At 44.8% G+C, this 19,766-nt stretch overlaps 1 protein-coding gene across 1 annotated transcript in view; it reads left to right on the forward strand.

The window, feature by feature from the left end:
* Positions 1 to 19,766, forward strand: part of lrfn5a (leucine rich repeat and fibronectin type III domain containing 5a) — a 203,358-nt gene that overhangs the window by 99,030 nt on the left and 84,562 nt on the right. The window contains exon 2 of the mRNA XM_089005199.1: positions 2,694 to 2,795. The gene's annotated coding sequence lies outside the window, so the exon portion shown is untranslated. The remainder of the gene's footprint in view (positions 1 to 2,693; positions 2,796 to 19,766) is intronic.

The raw sequence follows: 19,766 nt of genomic DNA on the forward strand, positions 1-19,766 counted from the left end.
CATGATTGAATGAATACTGTGCGTACGTCCATGATTGATCGTGATTATTATTAGTCAGGAAGGTTTATAAGTGATTTTATTTTCACGAAAAAAAAAGAAAAATTGCATCAAAATTTGAATAATAAAAACTCCAACAATTGACTTTTCAGATTTGCAATATGTCAGTGTTTGAAATAGCATGTGCCCAGTGGCCCAGGGCATACAACTTTAAAACCATCTCAGCCCGGATGGCCAACCACTTCTTCAAGACAAAAAAGCTATTTTTTTCCAAATCAAACATTTGTTTCATTCAATCAAGCTGCACACAAACCACTACAAGGCAAGTGGACTCCTCTTTCTTAGCGGGTTTCAAAACTATCAAGTACATTTTTCAGTCAAGGTGTAGTCCGAGCACGAAACTGGCTTCTGATTGGCTGCCAGTGCCGAGTATGCAAATGTATTGTGCATACTCGGCACTGGCATGATAAACGACAATTGGAGCAAAAACTTCAGCAACGGATGACCATAAATTAAGCAAGTGAGCATTTGTGGTAGGTTCTTCCTTAATTTAACAAAATCCTTTATACTTCGCAAAAATGTTTTTTTTTTTTTTTTTTTTTTAGTTGTCTGGTTGTGTTTCAAGTTCAAAAAATGGTGCAGGCAAGTGTATGGGCGGGCAGCCAACTTTTCAGAGTTGTCTGCCCGGGTGTCCGCTAACGTTTTGTCATGACTTTCAGACACTGAATAACAGCAGTGTGTTTTCTAAAGTTAAATTAAACAGAGCTGCTAGCCAGCAGATAAATGAACATTTCATTAACATAGCTATAGAAGTGGGTGTCTTGCCTCTGGTTCCTTTTGTGGGTGTTCCGTCTTTCTGATGTGTCTGACATGCTGCTGCTATCTCCACCATACTGACTTTTCTTGCTTTCTTTTTTATTTCCCCCTCAGTGTTACAAGCAACTACATTTCAAGTGGTTCAAATTGTCTCTGTTAGCATGTTAGCATGTGACCAAACGACTCCCCATGGTCAACTAACCAGTGTTACCCTAAAGGAAGCTTGGCTTTATTTATGTTGGCGGTAGTCGAGTGGTTAGCACACCGGCTTCACAGTGCAGAGGTCACCGGTTCGCGTCCCGGTCCGGCCTCCCTGTGTGGAGTTTGCATGTTCTCCCCGGACCCGCGTGGGTTTTCTCCGGGTCCTCCGGTTTCCTCCCACACTCCAAAAACATGCATGGCAGGCAGATTGACCACTCCAAATTGTCCTTAGGTGTGAGTGTGAGAGTGACTGTTGTACGTCTTTGTGTGCCCTGCAATTGGCTGGCAACCAATTCAGGCTGTCCCCCGCCTCGTGCCCGAAGACAGCTGAGATAGGCTCCAGCAACCCCCGCGACCCTAATGAGGAATAAGCGGTACGGAAAATGAGATGAGATGAGATTATTGTTAGCAACCTCTCATGATTAACACCCTCGTCTAGTGATCTATTATTAGCGAGCTGAGGTGCCACTTGTGGTTATCTACTGTTGAGAGGCTCATAATGCTTTGACTAGTAATTCTGAGTCGAGCTTTATTCCGAGAGAGAAAGATAGAGAGAGAGAGAGTACTGTATAACTGTATCATGTCAAAATGCCAAATAATTGCCTTAGTAATCATCCAGGCCAATTATCTGTCAAATTAGTTGATCACAATTGTACATTTTGTCTGTGATGTTCACTTTGGATATTGTTATTGATGTTTCAGAGAGCAATTTCATTCAGCCATCATGCACTTTAAATTACGATACTTTCCCGTTTATATGCCGCACCCCCAATTAATGGTGTATTTTAATGGTATCATAGACTCAGCCACAGAGTTTATGGATTGAAGTTCATCTCAAAACAAGGGTGAAATCCACCCTCTAATGCCCAGATGGTTTCATTGTGACACACGATAGCATCTCACTGTTAAAATTTCTGATCGGGCACTTCCTGGCGTTCCTAGGAAAACTCTTTCTACAGGTCACGTCATTAAATAAGACGCAGAGTTGAAAGAGTGTCACAAAGGTAGCGGCTTATAGTCAGGAAATTATTAGGGATAGTGGAGGACTTATAGACTCTATGGTGAGAACCATGTTCTGATACTTCTCTTCTGTTTCCCAATTCCAACGGTTGTTCCAATAGCTGATATAATCCCTGATACTCTTCCTCACGTTTTTCTTTGCTTACATTTTGATACCTTAACTTACATCTGGCTCAGCTTCCTTCTCTGTGAGTGAATGAGCTCAAATATTTTAACCCATCCTTCCATTCACCCTGCCAGATCAGCTAGTATAGAAGCATTCTTTGTTGCGCCAGTGTCCTCAATGCTTTGAAGGCGAAAAGCTGAAAGGAAAGAGCAAATATCCAGGCTCAAAGCCAGACACAGAGAGGGCAAACAGGGACAGGAAATCCAAGCATAAAGAGAATGTAGATGCAGACAGGTCAAACAGTGTAAAGGAAGTTTGAAGGAGGAATGTCAGATCAATGGCAACCAATGTTCCACTGATTGACATCCGCATTTTGTGAGGTTTTGCTACATTTCAAAATATTTGCTCTCAATATCCACTAGCTCATTGAACAATAACTGCTCTTCAGTTGCAAGTTAGAAGCCAAACAAGATATCAAACTGCTGACGACACTTCCAAGCATTTCAAAGTACTCCAGACTTCTAAATTGCCAATTTTTCCCTCCACTTTCTAGGAACGACAGACTCTGAGAGATTTTCAACTAGTAACCTCTTCAATCACAATATACTGTATCATGTGAATTCCGAAGCAGATTATCACCACATCGTCTTTCAAGGTAAGCATGTTTTTTTTTCTCTCATTCCTGATGCTGAAGAAGAAAATATTACTTGTCCTCTTTATTATGTTGCTTGAAGAAATGTAATTCGAGAGACCATAAGAGTAGCTGAAAGGGTATTTTCGTCAATAACTGTCAACATATAACAACATATAACACAGGCCAGATATAATAAAAATTGTATCATATATTTGTTTGAATTGTTTTATTTATTTTTTTGCACAAAAAATGCATGCATGTTCTTAATCACCATGAGACTGACGGAATTTGTCCGTTCTTACTTAGTGGGGATGTACCTTAGTGAACTGCTGGCAGAGAAGTGGCCAAATTAGATATTGATCCTGAATTCGGACTATTTCATCAGTCATGGCTATGTAAAACGTGCAGGCCCGCTCTTGCGTTTTTAATCAGAAAAAAATGCCATGCTAATGTTTGTTTGATTCCATGTTCCCAAAATACATGTTGACCGTGTACCCTGTTTAATTTCCTCAATATTTATGAAAATCCATCAACCTTGATATCTTTATCTTTTTCCAAATACAATAAATTACCTCTGTGTGTGGCGGAATTGCTCTCCCCCGTTGCTGTGCCCTCTTTTTAGAATTGTGCTTTTCTTTTTCATCTCAACATGGTTGTTCAAACAAACCTTAATACATCCCTCAGGGATATTCTTGACAACTGAACTCAGCTTGAAAGAAAAAGGGAAAAAAGAAAGAAAAAAAACAATGGCAGAGTCCACTTTATGCATGTGTGATTCAATGAAATACCGTGTGGGTTCTTGCATCAAGTAGTATAAAATCATGTCCGTCTGTAGCAATCGTCATACACTTCACATAGACAGTTTTGCCAGGGGTCGATTTCCCCTTTCATCACACATACCCTTCTTCTTCTTCTTTTCCTTTCGGCTTTTCCCCTCAGGGGTCGCCACAGCGAATCAATGTCCTCCATCTATCCCGGTTTTGAGCATCCTCTTCCCTCACACCAGCTACCTTCATGTCCTCTTTGACCACATCCATAAACCTCCTCTTCGGTCTTCCTCTCGGTCTCCTGCCTGGCAGTTCGAGGCTCAGCATCCTTTTCCCAATATAGTCTCTCTCACTCCTCAGGACATGTCAAAACCATCTCAGTCTGGCCTCTCTGACTTTCTCTCCAACATCTCTAATATGAGTTGTCCCTGTAATGTACTCATTCCTGATCCTATCCAACCTGGTCACTCCCAAAGAAAACCTCAACATCTTCAGCTCTGCTACCTCCAGCTCTGCTTCCTGTCTTTTCTTCAGTGGCACTGTCTCCAGTCCAAACATCATGGCTGGTCTGACCACTGTTTTATACACTTTTCCTTTCATCCTAGATGAAACCCTTCTATCGCACATCACACCTGGCATTTTTCTCCAGCCGCTCCAGCCTGCCTGGACACGCTTCTTCACCTCTTTTCCACACTCTCCATTGCTCTGGACAGTTGACCCCACATACTTAAAATCCTCCACCTTCTTTATCTCTTCCCCCTGTAGCATCACTCTTGCACTTGGATCCCTCTCATTCACACACATATATTCTGTCTTGCTGCGACTGATCTTCATTCCTCTCCTTTCCAGGGCATATCTCCACATCTCTAGTTTCTCTGCCACCTGTTCCCTGTTCTCGCTACAGATCACAATGTCATCTGCAAACATCATGGTCCAAGGAGATTCTTGTCTAATCATCTGTCAGCCTGTCCATCACCATAGCAAATAAGAAGGGGCTCAGAGCGGACCCCTGGTGGAGTCCCACTTCCACCTTGAATTCCTCAGTCATACCGACAGCGCACCTCACAACTATCTTACAGTCATGATACATGCCTTGCACCGCTCTGACATACTTTTCCGTCACTCCAGACTTCCTCATGCAATGCCACAGCTCTTCTCTGGGCACCCTGTCATACGCTTTCTCCAGATCTACAAAGACACAATGCAATTCCTTCTGACCTTCTCTGTACTTCTCTATCAGCATTCTCAAAGCAAACACTGCATCTGTCATACTCTTTTTTGGCATGAAACCATACTGTTGCTCACAAAGGTTCACTTCTGCTCTTAGTCTTGCTTCAACTACTCTTTCCCAGAGTTTCATTGTATGGCTCATCAACTTTATTCCTCTGTAGTTAGTACAACTCTGCACATCTCCTTTGTTCTTAAAAATGGGCACGAGTACACTTTGTCTCCATTATTCAGGCATCTTTTCACCATCTAAGATCTTGTTGAATAACCCAGTCAGGAACACCACCGCCACCTCTCCAAGACACTTCCATACCTCGATTGGTAAATCATCAGGCCCGAGTGCCTTTCCCCCTTCATCCTCTTCAGCTCCCTCCTCACTTCATCCTTGCTAATGCTTGCTATGTCTTGTTCCACAACAGTCACGTCTTCTACTCTTTGTTCCTTCTCATTTTCCTCATTCATCAATTCTTCAAAGTACTCTTTCCATCTTGCCATCACACTACTGGCACCTGTTAATACATTGCCATTTCTATCCTTAATCACCCGAAGCCGCTGCAGGTCCTTACCGTCTTTGTCTCTCTGTCTCGCCAGTCTGTAAAGATCAGTCTCACCTTCCTTGCTGTCTAGCCGAGCATACAAGTCATCATAGGCCTCTTGTTTGGCCTTTGCCACCTTTACTTTAACCGTGCGCTGCATCTCCTTGTACTGCTGTCTACTCTCGTCTGTCCTCTCAGTGTCCCACGTCTTCTTCGCTAACCTCTTTCTCTGTATACACTCCTGCACCTCCCCATTCCACCACCAAGTCTCCTTATCTACCTTTCTTCCACTCGATACACCAAGTACTTTCCGACCTGTGTCTCTGATTATGTTTGCTGTAGTTTGCCAGTCATCTGGAAGGACCTCTTGCCCACCCAGTGCTTGTCTTACCTCCTTCCTAAATGTTATGCAACACTCTTCCTTTTTCAACTTCCACCATTTTGTCCTCACTTCAGCCTTTGGTTTCTTCATCTTCCTCACTGCCAGCGTCATCCTACACACCACCAACCTATGCTGTCTGGCTACACTCTCACCAACCACTACTTTGCAGTCACTGATTTCCTTTAGGTGGCGCCGTTGACACAAAATGTAGTCTACCTGTGTACTTCTGCCTCCACTCTTGTAGGTCACCCTATGTTCCTGTCTCTTCTGAAACAAAGTATTCACAATAGCCATTTCCATTCTCTTAGCAAAGTCAACCACCATCTGTCCTTCAGCGTTCCTCATCTGGAGTCCAAACCTGCCCATCACATCCTCATCATCTTTGTTTCCTGCGCCAACATGTCCATTGAAGTCTCCACCAATTACAACCCTCTCACTTCTCGGGATGTTCTGTATGACTTCATCAAACTCCAACCAAAATGTCTCCTTCTCCGCCATCTCACATCCTACTTGTGGGGCATACCCACAAACAACATTGAACATCACGCCTTCAATTTCTAGCTTCAGACTCATCATTCTAACTGATACTCTTTTTACTTCTAAGACATTCCTAACAAACTCCACTTTTAAGATAACCCCAACTCCATTTCTCTTTCTGTCTTCACCATGATAGAACAACTTAAACCCTGACCCTAAGCTTCTAGCCTTGCTCCCTTTCCACCTGGACTCCTGGATACACAGTATGTCTACCTTCCTTCTCTGCATCATGTCAACCAGCTCTCGACCTTTACCTGTCATTGTTCCTACATTCAAAGTTCCTACTCTTAGTTCTATACTCTTGGAGTTCCATTTCTCTCTTTTCCCCCGGGCACACGTCCCTCCTCTCCTTCTTCCACCAACAGTAGTCCATTTTCCACTGGCACCCTGAAGGTCAACAGTACCAATAGTGGCCGTTGTTAACCCGGGCCTCGACCGATCCGGTATGGGATTCATAGGTTTGATTCGCATATTTGTTTTGGCAAAAATTTTTACGTCGGATGCCCTTCCTGACACAACCCTCTGTATTTATACGGGCTTGGGATCGGCACAATAAGACACTGGCTTGTGCCCACTTGTGGCTACATTCATCACACATACCCTCATCTCTGTAATTTCCGAAAGTATCAGTTCTATATGTCTACAACACATTGTTAGGAAAACCCTAGAGCAGGTGCAGTCAACATTCAACACAAAACACATACACATGCTAACATACACACACACACGCAAAATACACACAACAAACACACAGACACGCACACACACAAAAACTGGAATCCCTCTCATGCTCCAACTGTTCGTGCTGCCATTGTTGTGGATGCTATGACAACATGTATTATTATTGATGGTTTGCGCAGGCATGCATTGCATTGTTGCCAAAGCCAATGCTAAGCAACTAGGATTCTCGAGGGCCAGTATCCCGGATGTTTTACATGTCGGCCTGCTCCATCACACCTGAGGCCAGATAACAATCTTGTGACCAATGGACCGATGGACCATGTGAATTAGAATATCCATTTATGTTTATCAACAGGATAATTTATTTGGTATTTACAGAAACTATGCACGCTGAGCAAGAGAAATAAAAGACAAAGCAACATTCAACTTTACTTTCCTGTGTCATTTACGGATATTCTTGTGACCAATTAAGCCAGGGTTGTTCAAACCTTTTCATTTGAAGGCCACATCTCCACAAAATAGAAGGATGGACATATGAACACTTTTTGAATCATGCTAGTCAGTCAAGAATGTACGTACGTATATATTTATTGTGTTGCTCGGATAATTTCATAAGCTCTTTCTTTGTTTGGAAAAATATGTTTCCGGGGTGTACAACAGCCTTTTTTCTGAGAGACTATTCAGATTTTTAATCAAATTTGAATCAGACAGATGACTAGTTCAAGGGAGAGTCCTGTAGGGTCAGAACGTCCATTTACCGATGATTGATGTCACTGTGGTCATTGCAACCTTCACAGCAGCAGATTTTTTACTGCACTCTTCTCCAAAATTGTTCCTCAAGATTCACCTTCATTTTCTTCTGACTTTAAACTTGGCTTTTGGTCTGACAAACATTATGACCTGTACAACCTTTGACAGGTGTGTGTGTTTCCAAATCATGTCCAATAAACATTTTTTTTACAGATGGGTTTTCAGACCTGCTCAAAGGTGATCAATTGAAACATGATGACTTTGACATTTTGAGCTTTGGGGAAAAGGCTGTCAATACTCATTTACACTAGCTCCATGTCATATTTTTGTGTTATTTTGTCCTATTAATAATTAATTATGTGCATTAATACATTTGCAAAAGCAGATTATTCGGGGGAGTTGTGTGTGAATTTTTTTGGGGAAAATATTTTTTTTTTTCCATTTTGGCTTGAGGCCGTAACATGTCAAATTTTGGAGGTCCTGGGACTACTTCCCGAATGCTCTGTATTAGTACAAGACATTTTGGTTCACTTGGCTCATCCTTGACTGCCTGTCAGTCAAACTGTCTTGTGAATGAACTAACAACATTGCTGAAATGGGAAGACATCGCATTTGGATTCTCCCTATTTTTAGGTAATTGTCTTAGTTCAGTGGAATTGCAAGAGATATTATGACAGAAACGAGCAGAGATCAAACAAAAGACTGTGGTTTATCTGATGAATAAAAATAAAAACAGTGCTATGCTTTATAGAGCTCCCAGTTCATGCAGAAGCTGGCACAGTTGATGAGTTAACTCGACCTGTAAATCTTCAATAGAATATGTATCATTTTTAATTGTGTTGTGACTAACATTTGCTCTACACATTGACAATTCAAACGGAGAGAGCATAAACTTTTAATTTCTTTACAAATAGATGTACATAAAGAGTTTGGTGGTTCTTTTTATTTGTAAGTGGGTTCGTTGTCAGATCTCCCAGGCAGGTGACGCGCAGAGCTTGATCGCGGTGTGGAGTCGAGCAAGTCGTGCTGTGAAACTCCGTGCGATGCTGAGCAGGTCTCTGCGAGCGGTGTGTCAGTCCGGGTCTGAGTCCGAGATGAGTCTGAGTCTCTCTGTCCCACGACAGCTGCTTTTATACCATTTTCAAGCGTGTGATATGCGTCAGCGTGAGACGCACATCAAGGAGATCAAGGAATTGAAAGACATTAAAGCGGCGGTGCGCACCGGTGACGCCACAGGGCTCCCCTCCTGGATCTGAAGTCGGGGAAGGCGACGCAGGAAAAAAACGAGCTGGACGCACTCAGAAGAGCCGGTAGGAGGTGAGACGTTCTGGGAAATGCACACGTCTGGCGCTCCGGGTCGTTCGGCCACACGGATAGGCCAGGCACGAAGAAGGTCTATCAGCGGACATGGGGGGGCGTTGTTGGTGGGGTGGCCGACGTCGGTGTTTGGGAGCACGGCAACGTGGGCTCTACGACTGCCGGTTTGAGTCGATGGAGACTGTATCCTCGCGGCCGTTGATTTGAATCCAGAACCTCTTCTCACCACGGGAGAGGACGGATACGGGCCATCGTAAGGGGGCTGGAGGGGCTTACGCACCCGATCATACCGCAGGAAGGCATGCGTACATGTTAGGAGTCGGCTGGTACGATGTTCGTGGTGACTGGGGCCGCAGAGCCAGCGCAAACTGCCGAAGGCGGGTGAGCAGATCATTGACGTCAGCGGTCGTAGGGTCGGTCGGGTTGAGCAGCTCACCAGGCAGGCGTAAACTGGTGCCATATACCAGCTCCGCTGGAGTCGAGTTGATGTCGGGCTTTAGCGCGGAACGGATGCCCAGCAACACCAGAGGCAGGTTATCCACCCAGTGTTCGGCATTGGCGGCAGACATTAGGGAGGCCGTCAGTTGGCGATGGAGGCGTTCCAGATGGGTGGTAGGCAGTCGTCCGGTTTCGTTCACATCCCAGAAAATTGCACAGCTTGCCAAATAGTGCAGACTCGAACTGGGCTCCCCGATCAGTGGTGATGGTCTTCGGTGAACCAAAGCGGGCGACCCAATGTTGGAGGAAGGCACCGACAACAGCTTCGGACCCGCCGTCGGACAAGGGAAGGACTTCGCACCACCGGGTGAAGCGTTCAACGCAAGTCAACAAGTACCGAAAACCACGGGAGAGGGAAAGGGGTCCGACAAGATCTATGTGGACGTGACTGAACCGGGCGTCCGGCGTGTCAAAAATTCCCACGGGTGACTTCGTATGGCGCTGGATCTTTGAGCGTTGGCATCGTAGACAGCCGCGCACCCAATCTCGCACGTCTCTTTGCAGCCCCCTCCAGGAAAACCTTTTCGCCAGCATCTTGGTCGTGCCACGAATTCCAGGATGAGAGAGACTGTGCAGAGAGTCGAACACCTTTCGCCGGAAGGAGTCGGGAACCAGTGGTCGCGGGACGCCGTCGGACTGGACGCACAGGATTGTGCAGCCAGAGTTATGGAGAGGGACTGCGATGATGTTGGAGTCGTTGGCATGGTCGGCCAGACCTTCTCGTACCTGGGCTGCTGCCATCTCATCGTAGTCAAGACCGTCGGGAAACTGGATCGCGTTGATCTCAACTCGAGAAAGGGCGTCTGCGACCTCGTTCTGAGCCCCCTGGACGTGGCGAAACTCAAGGTCAAATTGCGAGAGGTAGTCCAAGTGCCGAACTTCTCGCTCCAGGTACTTCGTCGATGCCGAGGGCATGCAGTCAACATTGGACTGCATCACATCCTCGACCACCTTGACAACACAGGAACCTACGCAAGGATCCTGTTTGTGGACTACAGCTCTGCGTTCAATACCATCATCCCAGAACTCCTCATGCCCAAACTTCTCCAGCTTGGTGTGTCCCCCACGATCTGCCAGTGGACCCTCAGCAGGGATGCGTCCTCTCTCCATTGCTCTTCTCTCTCTACACGAACGACTGCGCCTCAACGCACCCAGCTGTCAAATTCATAAAGTTCGCAGACGACACCACGGTCATCGGTCTCATCAAAGACGGCGACGAGTCTGCGTACCGACAACAAGTGGAGCGGCTGGAGCTCTGGTGCAGCCGTCACAACCTGGAGCTGAACACGCTCAAGACAGTTGAGATGATGGTGGACTTCAGGAAACATCCATCACCACAGCTACCCCTCACACTATCCAACTGCCTGGTGTCAACCGTTGAGACCTTCAAGTTCCTGGGAATCACAGTCTCCCAGGACATGAAGTGGGAGGTCAACACCAACTCTATCCTGAAAAAGGCCCAACAGAGAATGTACTTCCTGAGGCTGCTAAAGAAGCATGGCCTGCCACAGGAGGTGCTGCAACATTTCTACACGGCTGTCATCGAATCCATCCTGTGTTCTTCCATCACCGTTTGGTTCGGGGCCGCCACAAAAATGGACAAAATCCGACTTCAACGGACAGTTAGGACGGCGGAAAAAATCATTGGCACCGCCCTACCCACTCTCGAGGACTTGCACACTGCAAGAATCCAAACTAGGGCGCGGAAAATCCTACTGGAACCTCCGCACCCTGCCCGCCACCTTTTCCAGCTACTCCCCTCAGGCAGGCGCTACCGATCCATGCGCACCAAATCCAGCAGACATTTAAACAGCTTCTTCCCCCAAGCCATTAACTCTTTGAACTCTTTCAACAGTAGCCAAAATGGAACTGTATAGTGCCACTTAGCAGTTTTTTTGACAACGATACTAGTGCAGCGTGTTCTACCGGAAACAAATTCCTTGTGTGTTCTACATACTTGGCAATAAAGATGATTCTGATTCTGATTCTGATTCTGATGGCGGAGAGGAGTGGCTTGTGGTCGGTATAGATGATGATTATATATGATGACGCGTCCACCCTCGATGAAGTGCCGGAAGTGCTTCACGCTGAGGTAGACACCAAGAAGTTCCCGGCCAAAGAATATATATATATATTTAAAACCAAGAATACCAAAACCACCAAAGGCCCAATCATGGTCGTGGAATATTTGGTTCCTTCGTTACATACTTCAGGAACACTTGTTTTCTTATTAAATAATCATTGGAAATTAGTGATATATTGCTCACTTTCCATTGGGCTCCATCCTCCCAAAAATATCAAGGAAAAGGAGGCAACAAAAACATAAACAACAACAATCCCAATAGTTATGTGGACCCATGATTTTAAAAATTTGAATGGGTTACCACGGCTGGACCAAAATCTGCTGGGATAGGCTTCAGTGCTGTGCACACATGGTTCAAGAAAATAAATAAATAAAAAAATCCATGACTGAAGTGATGAATGAAGAATAGCTAAGTCTGCAGGATGATGATTTCATTTTCTCTCTGTGCATGCTATAATTTATGTGTCTTGTTGACCTCTCACTCTCTTGCCATGTGAACTGATAAAACTAATATTTGTCCTGTTTATGTAGTAGAAACGTTTTCCCAGTGGTGGGCCATCAGGGCATGCAAGGCCTTCTTTACTGCCCTAAAAATATCTGAATCAACGACTGAATAATTATATTTTGCCCATACATTATTATTAAATAATTTCCGAAATGCTTTTCAGATTCCTTTCATTTCTTTTCCCCTATTGTGCTGTATTTACATATTTAAGCATTCAACCAATCACATTTCAGCCATCATTTGTTACCAAGATGAGAAATCTACCTGGACACCTTCACAATCAGTTCCGCAGGCCCTGTCGCATTACATGCGGTGCAGATGACTCTGCTGCTTTAACTAATGCCTGTTCCTTTAACCAATCAGATTTTGAGTTGGTGACGCGCAGGGCATGCTCACAGGCCTGGGTAACGTCAGAGTTGTCGCAAACTATGATTGGCTCGTCACCAGTCAATCACAGTATCACTTGACCTAGTGACAAGAGCAGACTGGCAAGAGCTAGCACACTGTATCAGAGCAAGCTGCATAATCTAATAAATTGCATTGTTGATATAATTGTGCTTTTGTCAACCCATAATAGCTGAAAGAGGACAAGAAATGGATTTGGTTGCAGATTTACTGGTATAGCCATTTTCAAGACGTACTTTTCAAGAAAAAAAATGGATATCATTAAGAAATGTTCAATCTTCTCTGCAGTGTTAAAGAATGACTTCTGACCCCATATTATGAATCCACACGTTCATGGTAAAAACTCGAACACTTTAATGACAGTATTTATTTCTTCCTTCATATGTTATTTCCTGGCTACTGGGACTCTCGAGTAAATCACACCACACTTTATTTACAGTTGCAGCTTGGATTGATTCAGATGTTGCACTACTGAAGGCCCAGGGGTGATATGCACAGCCCGCAGTTTTCCACTTGCCGAATGGCAGCTGTATTTGTGTAAGAATGCTCAAAATTAGGTCAAGTTAGGTCAAGTTAACACTTGTTTGGGAAACCAACCAGGGACTCTGATCCCACCTATGTTCCCCAGGGCCAGTTTAAGCCCAATTTAGTTTTGGTTGCATGGCACGATGAATTGGGAGGGGTGGAGTCAAGGAGGGCATCCGTCCAGAAAACTATTCCAAGCAGGAAATAATAGAAAACACAGAAGAAGAAATAAATATGACACGGTTTATTTACCATGTCGAACATGGCAATGTTTACAGAAATTGAAATAGGCTATGAGGGGAAATCACAGCCATTCGGAAATGTGTTGTGGAGTTGCGATTAAAAAAAAAAATCTACCACCTACTGGAATAGAGTATATGGGAAGTTTAGATCAAAGCCTAACATTTCTCTTACATCCTCCTTGCTTTAATGAAATATGGCCTGGATGGATGGATGAAAAGCAGAGATCAATGAACAGTAGTAATCGTGACATGCTGTAAATAGGTGGAAAGCTCATGGGCCGGCTGAAATAAGTAATGTGCAAGTAATGATGTGTCTGACCTTTCCACCACCTTCTTGAAACAAATTCCATCAAAGGGAGAATATGTAGTTATGTGGTCTATTACTCCGCAACATATACTGTATTTTTTGCCCAAAAAAAAACATGTTTTGTTTTTCTTTCATGACCGTGATTGCTTCTACAAAACAGGCTTTTTTTTTTTTTTTTGCTTATATCCCATGGGACATTTTCTGATCGCATGTCATCTTTCCTCTGTTGACCTCCCCTTTACCCCTCACTTGCTTGAGTTTATGTGTGAATGTGTTTTTTTTTAATCTGCACAGACTTTCCCATACAGTTAGCACATTGTCTGGATCTCTGGGGGCAGTTTGGCTGTTGAAGTCAGCAGAAGGCTAGGCAGGCTGGGGCAGCGAAGCTAACCCCCCCCCCCCCCCTTTTGCCTTTGGTGCAATCGGTCCAATGAAGGACAGGACAAAGTTGAAAACAAAAGTTGTATAGTCGATGCATGAATATACAGGTAACATCTGACTTCCGGTCGTAAGTCGAAAACCGGGTGAAGCGTTCAACGCAAGTCAACAAGTACCGAAAACCACGGGAGAGGGAAAGGGGTCCGACAAGATCTATGTGGACGTGACTGAACCGGGCGTCCGGCGTGTCAAAAATTCCCACGGGTGACTTCGTATGGCGCTGGATCTTTGAGCGTTGGCATCGTAGACAGCCGCGCACCCAATCTCGCACGTCTCTTTGCAGCCCCCTCCAGGAAAACCTTTTCGCCAGCATCTTGGTCGTGCCACGAATTCCAGGATGAGAGAGACTGTGCAGAGAGTCGAACACCTTTCGCCGGAAGGAGTCGGGAACCAGTGGTCGCGGGACGCCGTCGGACTGGACGCACAGGATTGTGCAGCCAGAGTTATGGAGAGGGACTGCGATGATGTTGGAGTCGTTGGCATGGTCGGCCAGACCTTCTCGTACCTGGGCTGCTGCCATCTCATCGTAGTCAAGACCGTCGGGAAACTGGATCGCGTTGATCTCAACTCGAGAAAGGGCGTCTGCGACCTCGTTCTGAGCCCCCTGGACGTGGCGAAACTCAAGGTCAAATTGCGAGAGGTAGTCCAAGTGCCGAACTTCTCGCTCCAGGTACTTCGTCGATGCCGAGGGCATGCAGTCAACATTGGACTGCATCACATCCTCGACCACCTTGACAACACAGGAACCTACGCAAGGATCCTGTTTGTGGACTACAGCTCTGCGTTCAATACCATCATCCCAGAACTCCTCATGCCCAAACTTCTCCAGCTTGGTGTGTCCCCCACGATCTGCCAGTGGACCCTCAGCAGGGATGCGTCCTCTCTCCATTGCTCTTCTCTCTCTACACGAACGACTGCGCCTCAACGCACCCAGCTGTCAAATTCATAAAGTTCGCAGACGACACCACGGTCATCGGTCTCATCAAAGACGGCGACGAGTCTGCGTACCGACAACAAGTGGAGCGGCTGGAGCTCTGGTGCAGCCGTCACAACCTGGAGCTGAACACGCTCAAGACAGTTGAGATGATGGTGGACTTCAGGAAACATCCATCACCACAGCTACCCCTCACACTATCCAACTGCCTGGTGTCAACCGTTGAGACCTTCAAGTTCCTGGGAATCACAGTCTCCCAGGACATGAAGTGGGAGGTCAACACCAACTCTATCCTGAAAAAGGCCCAACAGAGAATGTACTTCCTGAGGCTGCTAAAGAAGCATGGCCTGCCACAGGAGGTGCTGCAACATTTCTACACGGCTGTCATCGAATCCATCCTGTGTTCTTCCATACTTTTGTTGGGCCAAAATTTTGCTATATCCCATGGGACATTTTCTATCGCATGTCATCTTTTCTCTGTTGACCTCCCCTTTTCCCCTCACTTGCTTGAGTTTATGTGTGAATGTGTGTTTTTTTTTAATCTGCACAGACTTTCCCATACAGTTAGCACATTGTCTGGATCTCTGGGGGCAGTTTGGCTGTTGAAGTCAGCAGAAGGCTAGGCAGGCTGGGGCAGCGAAGCTAACACCCCCCCCCCCCCCTTTTGCCTTTGGTGCAATCGGTCCAATGAAGGACAGGACAAAGTTGAAAACAAAAGTTGTATAGTCGATGCATGAATATACAGGTAACATCTGACTTCCGGTCGTAAGTCGGAATGCATTCAAAATGGCGAGGTTTATACGATTTATAAATCTTATAACTTTTAGTGTCATTTTAATCATTTTATATTTCATATTATCGATTTTTATTAATGTCGGCGCACACGCATTCTGCTGACCCAAATACGCACGGCTTGCCACGCATGCGAGCTGTTGAAAAATCACTCTCCATGCAAACGGAGGAGCCAGAAGAGATCACCCAACACACACGCTCGAACTCAGGCGGACGCCGAAGTAAAAAATTTATACCGGTTTCCTTCTCCCCGGCAGTTATTTTGTGTCCTCATTTTGTGCATTGCTGTAATATTCTCTGTTAAGACAAATGAGACATAATGCTGAATGTTGAGCGGATCTGGCAACCGAGCCAGAACGCTACATATGGTCCTTTGACAGCGTTATAAAAATAGTTCTTATACAATGCTGAGAGAAGCGGTTGCTCTCGGTGCTTCTGCAAAAAAACATTGTACTTGTTCGACATTGCCACGTTCGGATTGACAGCTGGGGGCGGGGCTGCGCCTCCCCGCTTCCACTACCTGCTGCCAATTCCTGCATCAGGACGCTAAAATGGGACGCTCTCAAAAATGGAGCTACCATCAGAATCAGAATCAGAATCAGAATCACAATCAGAATCATCTTTATTGCCAAGTATGTAGAACACACAAGGAATTTGTTTCCGGTAGAACACGCTGCACTAGTATCGTTGTCAAAAAAACTGCTAAGTGGCACTATACAGTTCCATTTTGGCTACTGTTGAAAGAGTTCAAAGAGTTAATGGCTTGGGGGAAGAAGCTGTTTAATTGTCTGCTGGATTTAGTGCGCATGGATCGGTAGCGCCTGCCTGAGGGGAGTAGCTGGAAAAGGTGGTGGGCAGGGTGCGGAGGGTCCAGTAGGATTTTCCGCGCCCTAGTTTGGATTGTTGCAGTGTGCAAGTCCTCGAGAGTGGGTAGGGCGGTGCCAATGATTTTTTTCCGCCGTCCTAACTGTCCGTTGAAGTCGGATTTTGTCCATTTTTGTGGCGGCCCCGAACCAAACGGTGATGGAAGAACACAGGATGGATTCGATGACAGCCGTGTAGAAATGTTGCAGCACCTCCTGTGGCAGGCCATGCTTCTTTAGCAGCCTCAGGAAGTACATTCTCTGTTGGGCCTTTTTCAGGATAGAGTTGGTGTTGACCTCCCACTTCATGTCCTGGGAGACTGTGATTCCCAGGAACTTGAAGGTCTCAACGGTTGACACCAGGCAGTTGGATAGTGTGAGGGGTAGCTGTGGTGATGGATGTTTCCTGAAGTCCACCATCATCTCAACTGTCTTGAGCGTGTTCAGCTCCAGGTTGTGACGGCTGCACCAGAGCTCCAGCTGCTCCACTTTTTGGCGGTACGCAGACTCGTCGCCGTCTTTGATGAGACCGATGACCGTGGTGTCGTCTGCGAACTTTATGAATTTGACAGCTGGGTGCGTTGAGGTGCAGTCGTTCGTGTAGAGAGAGAAGAGCAATCAGTCACCTCCTCTACACGGATGACATAAAGCTGTATGCTAAGAGTGAAAGGGACATGGACTCTCTGATCCACGCGACCAGGAACTACAGCAGTAACATTGGGATGCCATTCAGGCTTGAGAAACGTAGTGGATGGTGGCTATAAGAGGCAAGTACTACCTTGTACACCAAACGGGTCTCACTCCCTGAAGGAACAATAGCAGATATTGAAAACTGCTACAAGTACCTCGGTATACCACAAGCCAATGGCAACCTCGAACTGGCAACAAGGAAAGCAGCTACGGCCAAATACCTACAGCGGGTGATGCAAGTCCTAAGAAACCAGATCAGTGGCAAGAACAAGACCCGGGCAACAAACAGCTATGCCCCGCAAGTGATGAGATATTCTACAGGAATGAGCCTACATGGATGGCCATAACCCGTTTGTTGCATAGTCTACTTAAGTATTGGTGCGGAATATGGACTGGAAACCCCAAGGTCAACATCACCAAAGATGGTAGAGAATGACCGAGCAAAGATTCTGTTTGACTTCTGGATACAGACTGACAAGATGGTAATGGCGAACCAAACTGATATTGTGGTCATAGATAAAGGGCAAAGGAAAGCCGTTGTCGTGGATGTAGCGGTTCCAAGTGATGGAAAATTCTGAAAGAAGGAACACGAGAAACTAAAGAGAGGGTCAGAGAGGAGTTGGGGAGAGCCTGGAACATAAAGGTGTCAGTCATGCCTATGATGGTCGGAGTACTCAGGGCAGTCACCCCCAAACTACATTTATAGGTCCTGTTAACAGCTTGTTCTGGACAATAAAAATATTTATAGAGACAAACAAATCTTAATTGTCCCAAATAACAAAGAGCCATGATCAAGTTATATTATAACAATAGCTCATTGTCATCCAAAGACTGGAAGACTGATGCTTGTGAATGTTCATATTTATTTGCGCATTCCACACACCTTTAAATGGCAGCTAAGGAATTGGAGGAACAATGATCATCCCTCAAGAAGAAAAATGTTCTCATATCCATTGTCAATTATCGGGATTAGAATTGCAAACTACCGGTGGTGAAAATATATTCACAAGTAAACAGACATACAATACCATATTAATGTTTTCTGCTGGATACTCTTCCCTTTTCTGATACGATCCTGTAGTTCTTTGCTTTAACAATGTCCCTAGGGATGCTATAATGTTTTGTTATGGACATGTCTTTCTCTATTGCTAGCTCATCACTGCGCACTGTCTTATCATTTCTGACTAAAAAGTTCCCGACTCTACACGCTATTACGCCGTGTTGTTTTACATACTCTAGGCATCGGCGGCAAATGAAGTGTATGAAACAGGATGTGAGGCGAGCCATACTTGTTTGCTTTACACTGAAAGCCCCTCAGCATGCTAGACAAATCATGTATGAGTGACAGAAATGGAAAAGGACAGTGACTTTGGCCGTTTTTTTTCCAGCATTCATTACTATGAATGCCATTTCACAACCAGTTCTGCTGTTTCAAATGACGGAAACACCAAGACATTTCATGGAATAAGGTTATACTGACACTCAGTGAAATCCCTACTAACCTCTGTAAATCCTGTTTTGACAATCAATGATCGTGGTAGTACATTCACCTTTGCTCAGTCATTCATTTATTTTTAACCGTCTTTCTTTCGGGCCAAATGCGGCCCGTGGTCAATTTCCATCCGTCCTGCAACCTCCATCGTAAAATCAGTAACATTTGGCCCACATGTAGAATTCTGCCATCGAGAGGCTCAATTAGGAACAGCAATTTGTAATGAGTAATTGACTGAATGACCTCCCCTTTTGTTCCTAAAATGTAAATTTTCTAATATTAAAAAAAAAAAAAAAATATGGTGTCAAACAGGAAAAGAACAATTACTTCTGCTCAACTGATTTACAAAAAAAGTTAGTTTTAGTGAATATTCAATTTCAGTTTTCAATGTAAATTCAAATTTCATCAGAATCAAAATCAGAAAACATTTAATCGTCCCACAATGGGGAAATTTGCATTTCACAGCAGCAATTTGAAAGGGGATGGGGTCGGTGAAAGGATTGAAAAACAAGATATTCTAAGCCGAGTAAAAATGTCAGCAGACTGAGATCTATACTGTAAGTGTGCAAAACCGTTTCATTAAAAACTGTACACAGTGCAAGTATCAAGAAAGGTATATTGATATATGTAGCTGTATTGTATACTGTATGCATGTTTTCAATGAATCAATACATATGCTGAATATAGCTGAATTTAAAATAAAAAGCAAACGTGGCACACAAAATGGCTCGCTGAAATGTATTTCAATTAATTGCTTTTACTGGATATATAAAGAATGTCCGCCATGGTTGGCCGTCCTACATTTTAGCACACCAAATTTGGACCCCTTGGCAAAAAGTTTGGATACCCTTGCCGTTGTGTAATTCCTCAGTTAAACATGTTGAAAACTTGACTGCCATACCAGAGCAGTTTTTGAAGTCCCCTCCAAATATTTTTTTCGTATACTCAAAACACGGAAAAAAAAGTTTCAGATCAAAAGATGAATATCAGATGGCCTTCATAATTCCAGCTTTTATTTATT

This window comes from Hippocampus bargibanti, linkage group LG09 (assembly GCF_051943395.1).
Source record: "Hippocampus bargibanti isolate YZ-2025 linkage group LG09, ASM5194339v1, whole genome shotgun sequence".
Lineage (NCBI taxonomy): Eukaryota > Metazoa > Chordata > Actinopteri > Syngnathiformes > Syngnathidae > Hippocampus > Hippocampus bargibanti.